The 8832-nt window shown below is 39.4% G+C and overlaps 6 non-coding genes across 6 annotated transcripts; all 6 read right to left on the reverse strand.

Annotated features, from left to right (window-relative positions):
• Window positions 1-2879: 2879 nt before the first annotated feature.
• Window positions 2880-2952, reverse strand: TRNAN-AUU (transfer RNA asparagine (anticodon AUU)). Its single transcript has one exon. It is a non-coding gene; the product is annotated as a tRNA-Asn (tRNA).
• Window positions 2953-3707: 755 nt separating this feature from the next.
• On the reverse strand, window positions 3708-3780 carry TRNAK-CUU (transfer RNA lysine (anticodon CUU)). Its single transcript has one exon. It is a non-coding gene; the product is annotated as a tRNA-Lys (tRNA).
• A 1414-nt stretch (window positions 3781-5194) lies between these two features.
• On the reverse strand, window positions 5195-5267 carry TRNAA-AGC (transfer RNA alanine (anticodon AGC)). The gene has a single exon. It is a non-coding gene; the product is annotated as a tRNA-Ala (tRNA).
• A 552-nt stretch (window positions 5268-5819) lies between these two features.
• Window positions 5820-5892, reverse strand: TRNAK-CUU (transfer RNA lysine (anticodon CUU)). Its single transcript has one exon. It is a non-coding gene; the product is annotated as a tRNA-Lys (tRNA).
• Window positions 5893-6869: 977 nt separating this feature from the next.
• TRNAK-CUU (transfer RNA lysine (anticodon CUU)) lies at window positions 6870-6942 on the reverse strand. The gene has a single exon. It is a non-coding gene; the product is annotated as a tRNA-Lys (tRNA).
• Window positions 6943-7697: 755 nt separating this feature from the next.
• TRNAK-CUU (transfer RNA lysine (anticodon CUU)) lies at window positions 7698-7770 on the reverse strand. The gene has a single exon. It is a non-coding gene; the product is annotated as a tRNA-Lys (tRNA).
• Window positions 7771-8832: the final 1062 nt, after the last annotated feature.

The raw sequence follows: 8832 nt of genomic DNA on the forward strand, positions 1-8832 counted from the left end.
GAATACCTGAACCCTTTTGATTAAACCACTTTAGTTGTTATAATGAGACCATATTTGAAAGCCATCTGTGATTTTTCTGTTCTTACTCTGCAATGACCTTGGCAATGACAAGTTAAAAATAAAATCTATGCAAATTTTATAATGGAGAATGCGGGCATCAATCCCGCTACCTCTCGCATGCTAAGCGAGCGCTCTACCATTTGAGCTAATTCCCCTGTGTGTTTAATCTGCATAACATGAAAAAAGTAACCTTACTGCCTTCCACACTTTATTTGAAGTCCAATTGCCCATAACAGTGTTAAGTTCACTCCTAACTTATGCCTTACCTCCACTTATGGGATGTTTTACAGTTCAGGTTGGCCTGTTTACTACTCGAATATGAGTGATATTGCGGTGTGTTCATCTAGACTCATACCCTAGCTAATCTTGAAGTTAAATTTCCCACCAATGAGAAACCAAGGGAGATACCATTTCTGATAGTTATTGCATGTCTAATGCAAGAATATTCACCAGATTATGAGAGTCAATGCAATAATCCAGCAAAAATTACTCATTTTTGCCCAACGTGGGGCTCGAACCCACGACCCTGAGATTAAGAGACTCATGCTCTACCGACTGAGCTAGCCAGGCTCCCACTTCAAGATGGTATGCAGATTAATCATTTTTTATGAAGGAAATCCATTCCTGGACAATTTTTGGGAGTTATTGCATGTCTAATGCAATATTAATCTCCATATTATGAGAGTCAATGCAATATTCAGGCAAAAATTACTCATTTTCGCCCAACGTGGGGCTCGAACCCACAACCCTGAGATTAAGAGTCTCATGCTCTACCGACTGAGCTAGCCGGGTTCCCTCCTTAAGACAGTATGCAGACCAATCCCTTTTTGTGAAGAAAATCAAATCCTGGATATTCCTCTACTCTTGTTTTGCAAGGAAAGCCAGATTTATACATCCTTCAGAGGACAGAGTGTCAAAAAAAATAAGAGAAAATGAAAATGGAAGTTGTGAGAACTTCATTTTGAGATTGCATAAGAATTCAAATTCCTCTCACATGCTAAAGAATACCTGAACCCTTTTGATTAAACCACTTTAGTTGTTATAATGAGACCATATTTGAAAGCCATCTGTGATTTTTCTGTTCTTACTCTGCAATGACCTTGGCAATGACAAGTTAAAAATAAAATGTATGCAAATTTTATAATGGAGAATGCGGGCATCGATCCTGCTACGTCTCGCATGCTAAGCGAGCGCTCTACCATTTGAGCTAATTCCCCTGTGTTTTTAATCTGCATAACATGAAAAAAGTAACCTCACTGCCTTCCACACTTTATTTGAAGTCCAATTGCCCATAACAGTGTTCAGTTCACTCCTAACTTATGCCTTACCTCCACTTATGGGATGTTTTACAGTTCAGGTTGGCCTGTTTACTACTCGAATATGAGTGATATTGTGGTGTGTTCATCTAGACTCATACCCTACCTAATCTTGAAGTTAAATTTCCCACCAATGAGAAACCAAGGGAGATACCATTTTTGATAGTTATTGCATGTCTAATGCAAGAATAATCACCAGATTATGAGAGTCAAGCAAAAATTACTCATTTTCGCCCAACGTGGGGCTCGAACCCACGACCCTGAGATTAAGAGTCTCATGCTCTACCGACTGAGCTAGCTGGGATCCCACTTCAAGATGGTATGCAGACTAATCATTTTTTATGAAGGAAATCCATTCCTGGACAATTTTTGGGAGTTATTGCATGTCTAATGCAATATTAATCTCCATATTATGAGAGTCAATGCAATATTCAGGCAAAAATTACTCGTTTTCGCCCAACGTGGGGCTCGAACCCACGACCCTGAGATTAAGAGTCTCATGCTCTACCAACTGATCTAGCCAAGTCCCCTCCTTAAGACAGTATGCAGACCAATCCCTTTTTGTGAAGAAAATCAAATCCTGGATATTCCTCTACTCTTGTTTTGCAAGGAAAGCCAGATTTATACATCCCTCAGAGGACAGAATGTCAAAAAAAATAAGAGAAAATGAAAATGGAAGTTGTGAGAACTTCATTTTGAGATTGCATAAGAATTCAAATTCCTCTCACATGCTAAAGAATACCTGAACCCTTTTGATTAAACCACTTTAGTTGTTATAATGAGACCATATTTGAAAGCCATCTGTGATTTTTCTGTTCTTACTCTGCAATGACCTTGGCAATGACAAGTTAAAAATAAAATGTATGCAAATTTTATAATGGAGAATGCGGGCATCAATCCCGCTACCTCTCGCATGCTAAGCGAGCGCTATACCATTAGAGCTAATTCCCCTGTGTTTTTAATCTGCATAACATGAAAAAAGTAACCTCACTGCCTTCCACACTTTATTTGAAGTCCAATTGCCCATAACAGTGTTAAGTTCACTCCTAACTTATGCCTTACCTCCACTTATGGGATGTTTTACAGTTCAGGTTGGCCTGTTTACTACTCGAATATGAGTGATATTGCGGTGTGTTCATCTAGACTCATACCCTAGCTAATCTTGAAGTTAAATTTCCCACCAATGAGAAACCAAGGGAGATACCATTTCTGATAGTTATTGCATGTCTAATGCAAGAATAATCACCAGATTATGAGAGTCCAGCAAAAATTACTCATTTTCGCCCAACGTGGGGCTCGAACCCACGACCCTGAGATTAAGAGTCTGATGCTCTACCGACTGAGCTAGCCGGGCTCCCACTTCAAGATGGTATGCAGACTAATCATTTTTTATGAAGGAAATCCATTCCTGGACAATTTTTGGGAGTTATTGCATGTCTAATGCAAGATTAATCTCCATTTTATGAGAGTCAATGCAATATTCAGGCAAAAATTACTCGTTTTCGTCCAACGTGGCGCTCGAACCCACGACCCTGAGATTAATAGTCTCATGCTCTACCGACTGAGCTAGCCGGGTTCCCTCCTTAAGACAGTATGCAGACCAATCCCTTTTTGTGAAGAAAATCAAATCCTGGATATTCCTCTACTCTTGTTTTGCAAGGAAAGCCAGATTTATACATCCTTCAGAGGACAGATTGTCAAAGAAAATAAGAGAAAATGAAAATGGAAGTTGTGAGAACTTCATTTTGAGATTGCATAAGAATTCAAATTCCTCTCACATGCTAAAGAATACCTGAACCCTTTTGATTAAACCACTTTAGTTGTTATAATGAGACCATATTTGAAAGCCATCTGTGATTTTTCTGTTCTTACTCTGCAATGACCTTGACAATGACAAGTTAAAAATAAAATGTATGCAAATTTTATAATGCAGAATGCGGGCATCGATCCCGCTACCTCTCGCATGCTAAGCGAGCACTCTACCATTTGAGCTAATTCCCCTGTGTGTTTAATCTGCATAACATGAAAAAAGTAACCTCACTGCCTTCCACACTTTATTTGAAGTCCAATTGCCCATAAGAGTGTTCAGTTCACTCCTAACTTATGCCTTACCTCCACTTATGGGATGTTTTACAGTTCAGGTTGGCCTGTTTACTACTCGAATATGAGTGATATTGCGGTGTGTTCATCTAGACTCATACCCTACCTAATCTTGAAGTTAAATTTCCCACCAATGAGAAACCAAGGGAGATACCATTTTTGATAGTTATTGCATGTCTAATGCAAGAATAATCACCAGATTATGAGAGTCAAGCAAAAATTACTCATTTTCGCCCAACGTGGGGCTCGAACCCACGACCCTGAGATTAAGAGTCTCATGCTCTACCGACTGAGCTAGCCGGGCTCCCACTTCAAGATGGTATGCAGACTAATCATTTTTTATGAAGGAAATCCATTCCTGGACAATTTTTGGGAGTTATTGCAGGTCTAATGCAAGATTAATCTCCATATTATGAGAGTCAATGCAATATTCAGGCAAAAATTACTCGTTTTCGCCCAACGTGGGGCTCGAACCCGCGACCCTGAGATTAAGAGTCTCATGCTCTACCGACTGAGCTAGCCGGGCTCCCTCCTTAAGACAGTATGCAGACCAATCCCTTTTTGTGAAGAAAATCAAATCCTGGATATTCCTCTACTCTTGTTTTGCAAGGAAAGCCAGATTTATACATCCTTCAGAGGACAGAGTGTCAAAAAAAATAAGAGAAAATGAAAATGGAAGTTGTGAGAACTTCATTTTGAGATTGCATAAGAATTCAAATTCCTCTCACATGCTAAAGAATACCTGAACCCTTTTGATTAAACCACTTTAGTTGTTATAATGAGACCATATTTGAAAGCCATCTGTGATTTTTCTGTTCTTACTCTGCAATGACCTTGGCAATGACAAGTTAAAAATAAAATGTATGCAAATTTTATAATGGAGAATGCGGGCATCGATCCCGCTACCTCTCGCATGCTAAGCGAGCGCTCTACCATTTCAGCTAATTCCCCTATGTGTTTAATCTGCATAACATGAAAAAAGTAACCTTACTGCCTTCCACACTTTATTTGAAGTCCAATTGCCCATAACAGTGTTCAGTTCACTCCTAACTTATGCCTTACCTCCACTTATGGGATGTTTTACAGTTCAGGTTGGCCTGTTTACTACTCAAATATGAGTGATATTGCGGTGTGTTCATCTAGACTCATACCCTAGCTAATCTTGAAGTTAAATTTCCCACCAATGAGAAACCAAGGAAGATACAATTTCTGATAGTTATTGCATGTCTAATGCAAGATTAATCTCCATATTATGAGAGTCAATGCAATAATCAGGCAAAAATTACTCGTTTTCGCCCAACGTGGGGCTCGAACCCACGACCCTGAGATTAAGAGTCTCATGCTCTACCGACTGAGCTAGCCAGGTTCCCTCCTTAAGACAGTATGCAGACCAATCCCTTTTTGTGAAGAAAATCAAATCCTGGATATTCCTCTACTCTTGTTTTGCAAGGAAAGCCAGATTTATACATCCTTCAGAGGACAGAGTGTCAAAAAAAATAAGAGAAAATGAAAATGGAAGTTGTGAGAACTTCATTTTGAGATTGCATAAGAATTCAAATTCCTCTCACATGCTAAAGAATACCTGAACCCTTTTGATTAAACCACTTTAGTTGTTATAATGAGACCATATTTGAAAGCCATCTGTGATTTTTCTGTTCTTACTCTGCAATGACCTTGGCAATGACAAGTTCAAAATAAAATGTATGCAAATTTTATAATGGAGAATGCGGGCATCGATCCCGCTACCTCTCGCATGCTAAGCGAGCGCTCTACCATTTGAGCTAATTCCCCTGTGTTTTTAATCTGCATAAAATGAAAAAAGTAACCTCACTGCCTTCCACACTTTATTTGAAGTCCAATTGCCCATAACAGTGTTCAGTTCACTCCTAACTTATGCCTTACCTCCACTTATGGGATGTTTTACAGTTCAGGTTGGCCTGTTTACTACTCGAATATGAGTGATATTGTGGTGTGTTCATCTAGACTCATACCCTACCTAATCTTGAAGTTAAATTTCCCACCAATGAGAAACCAAGGGAGATACCATTTTTGATAGTTATTGCATGTCTAATGCAAGAATAATCACCAGATTATGAGAGTCAAGCAAAAATTACTCATTTTCGCCCAACCTGGGGCTCGAACCCACGACCCTGAGATTAAGAGTCTCATGCTCTACCGACTGAGCTAGCCGGGCTCCCACTTCAAGATGGTATGCAGACTAATCATTTTTTATGAAGGAATTCCATTCCTGGACAATTTTTGGGAGTTATTGCATGTCTAATGCAATATTAATCTCCATATTATGAGAGTCAATGCAATATTCAGGCAAAAATTACTCATTTTCGCCCAACGTGGGGCTCGAACCCACGACCCTGAGATTAAGAGTCTCATGCTCTACCGACTGAGCTAGCCGGGCTCCCTCCTTAAGACAGTATGCAGACCAATCCCTTTTTGTGAAGAAAATCAAATCCTGGATATTCCTCTACTCTTGTTTTGCAAGGAAAGCCAGATTTATACATCCTTCAGAGGACAGAGTGTCAAAAAAAATAAGAGAAAATGAAAATGGAAGTTGTGAGAACTTCATTTTGAGATTGCATAAGAATTCAAATTCCTCTCACATGCTAAAGAATACCTGAACCCTTTTGATTAAACCACTTTAGTTGTTATAATGAGACCATATTTGAAAGCCATCTGTGATTTTTCTGTTCTTACTCTGCAATGACCTTGGCAATGACAAGTTAAAAATAAAATGTATGCAAATTTTATAATGGAGAATACGGGCATCGATCCCGCTACCTCTCGCATGCTAAGCGAGCGCTCTACCATTTGAGCTAATTCCCCTGTGTTTTTAATCTGCATAACATGAAAAAAGTAACCTCACTGCCTTCCACACTTTATTTGAAGTCCAATTGCCCATAACAGTGTTCAGTTCACTCCTAACTTATGCCTTACCTCCACTTATGGGATGTTTTACAGTTCAGGTTGGCCTGTTTACTACTCGAATATGAGTGATATTGTGGTATGTTCATCTAGACTCATACCCTACCTAATCTTGAAGTTAAATTTCCCACCAATGAGAAACCAAGGGAGATACCATTTTTGATAGTTATTGCATGTCTAATGCAAGAATAATCACCAGATTATGAGAGTCAAGCAAAAATTACTCATTTTCGCCCAACCTGGGGCTCGAACCCACGACCCTGAGATTAAGAGTCTCATGCTCTACCGACTGAGCTAGCCGGGCTCCCACTTCAAGATGGTATGCAGACTAATCATTTTTTATGAAGGAATTCCATTCCTGGACAATTTTTGGGAGTTATTGCATGTCTAATGCAATATTAATCTGCATATTATGAGAGTCAATGCAATATTCAGGCAAAAATTACTCATTTTCGCCCAACGTGGGGCTCGAACCCACGACCCTGAGATTAAGAGTCTCATGCTCTACCGACTGAGCTAGCCGGGCTCCCTCCTTAAGACAGTATGCAGACCAATCCCTTTTTGTGAAGAAAATCAAATCCTGGATATTCCTCTACTCTTGTTTTGCAAGGAAAGCCAGATTTATACATCCTTCAGAGGACAGAGTGTCAAAAAAAATAAGAGAAAATAAAAATGGAAGTTGTGAGAACTTCATTTTGGGATTGCATAAGAATTCAAATTCCTCTCACATGCTAAAGAATACCTGAACCCTTTTGATTAAACCACTTTAGTTGTTATAATGAGACCATATTTGAAAGCCATCTGTGATTTTTCTGTTCTTACTCTGCAATGACCTTGGCAATGACAAGTTAAAAATAAAATGTATGCAAATTTTATAATGGAGAACGCGGGCATCGATCCCGCTACCTCTCGCATGCTAAGCGAGCGCTCTACAATTTGAGCTAATTCCCCTGTGTTTTTAATCTGCATAACATGAAAAAAGTAACCTCACTGCCTTCCACACTTTATTTGAAGTCCAATTGCCCATAACAGTGTTCAGTTCACTCCTAACTTATGCCTTACCTCCACTTATGGGATGTTTTACAGTTCAGGTTGGCCTGTTTACTACTCGAATATGAGTGATATTGTGGTGTGTTCATCTAGACTCATACCCTACCTAATCTTGAAGTTAAATTTCCCACCAATGAGAAACCAAGGGAGATACCATTTTTGATAGTTATTGCATGTCTAATGCAAGAATAATCACCAGATTATGAGAGTCAAGCAAAAATTACTCATTTTCGCCCAACGTGGGGCTCGAACCCACGACCCTGAGATTAAGAGTCTCATGCTCTACCGACTGAGCTAGCCGGGCTCCCACTTCAAGATGGTATGCAGACTAATCATTTTTTATGAAGGAAATCCATTCCTGGACAATTTTGGGAGTTATTGCATGTCTAATGCAATATTAATCTCCATATTATGAGAGTCAATGCAATATTCAGGCAAAAATTACTCGTTTTCGCCCAACGTGGGGCTCGAACCCACGACCCTGAGATTAAGAGTCTCATGCTCTACCAACTGAGCTAGCCAAGTTCCCTCCTTAAGACAGTATGCAGACCAATCCCTTTTTGTGAAGAAAGTCAAATCCTGGATATTCCTCTACTCTTGTTTTGCAAGGAAAGCCAGATTTATACATCCCTCAGAGGACAGAGTGTCAAAAAAAATAAGAGAAAATGAAAATGGAAGTTGTGAGAACTTCATTTTGAGATTGCATACGAATTCAAATTCCTCTCACATGCTAAAGAATACCTGAACCCTTTTGATTAAACCACTTTAGTTGTTATAATGAGACCATATTTGAAAGCCATCTGTGATTTTTCTGTTCTTACTCTGCAACGACCTTGGCAATGACAAGTTAAAAATAAAATGTATGCAAATTTTATAATGGAGAATGCGGGCATCAATCCCGCTACCTCTCGCATGCTAAGCGAGCGCTCTACCATTTGAGCTAATTCCCCTGTGTGTTTAATCTGCATAACATGAAAAAAGTAACCTTACTGCCTTCCACACTTTATTTGAAGTCCAATTGCCCATAACAGTGTTAAGTTCACTCCTAACTTATGCCTTACCTCCACTTATGGGATGTTTTACAGTTCAGGTTGGCCTGTTTACTACTCGAATATGAGTGATATTGCGGTGTGTTCATCTAGACTCATACCCTAGCTAATCTTGAAGTTAAATTTCCCACCAATGAGAAACCAAGGGAGATACCATTTCTGATAGTTATTGCATGTCTAATGCAAGAATATTCACCAGATTATGAGAGTCAATGCAATGATCCAGCAAAAATTACTCATTTTCGCCCAACGTGGGGCTCGAACCCACGACCCTGAGATTAAGAGACTCATGCTCTACCGACTGAGCTAGCCGGGCT

The sequence above is a fragment of the Lissotriton vulgaris genome, chromosome 1_1, assembly GCF_964263255.1.
Source record: "Lissotriton vulgaris chromosome 1_1, aLisVul1.2, whole genome shotgun sequence".
In the NCBI taxonomy this organism is placed as follows: domain Eukaryota; kingdom Metazoa; phylum Chordata; class Amphibia; order Caudata; family Salamandridae; genus Lissotriton; species Lissotriton vulgaris.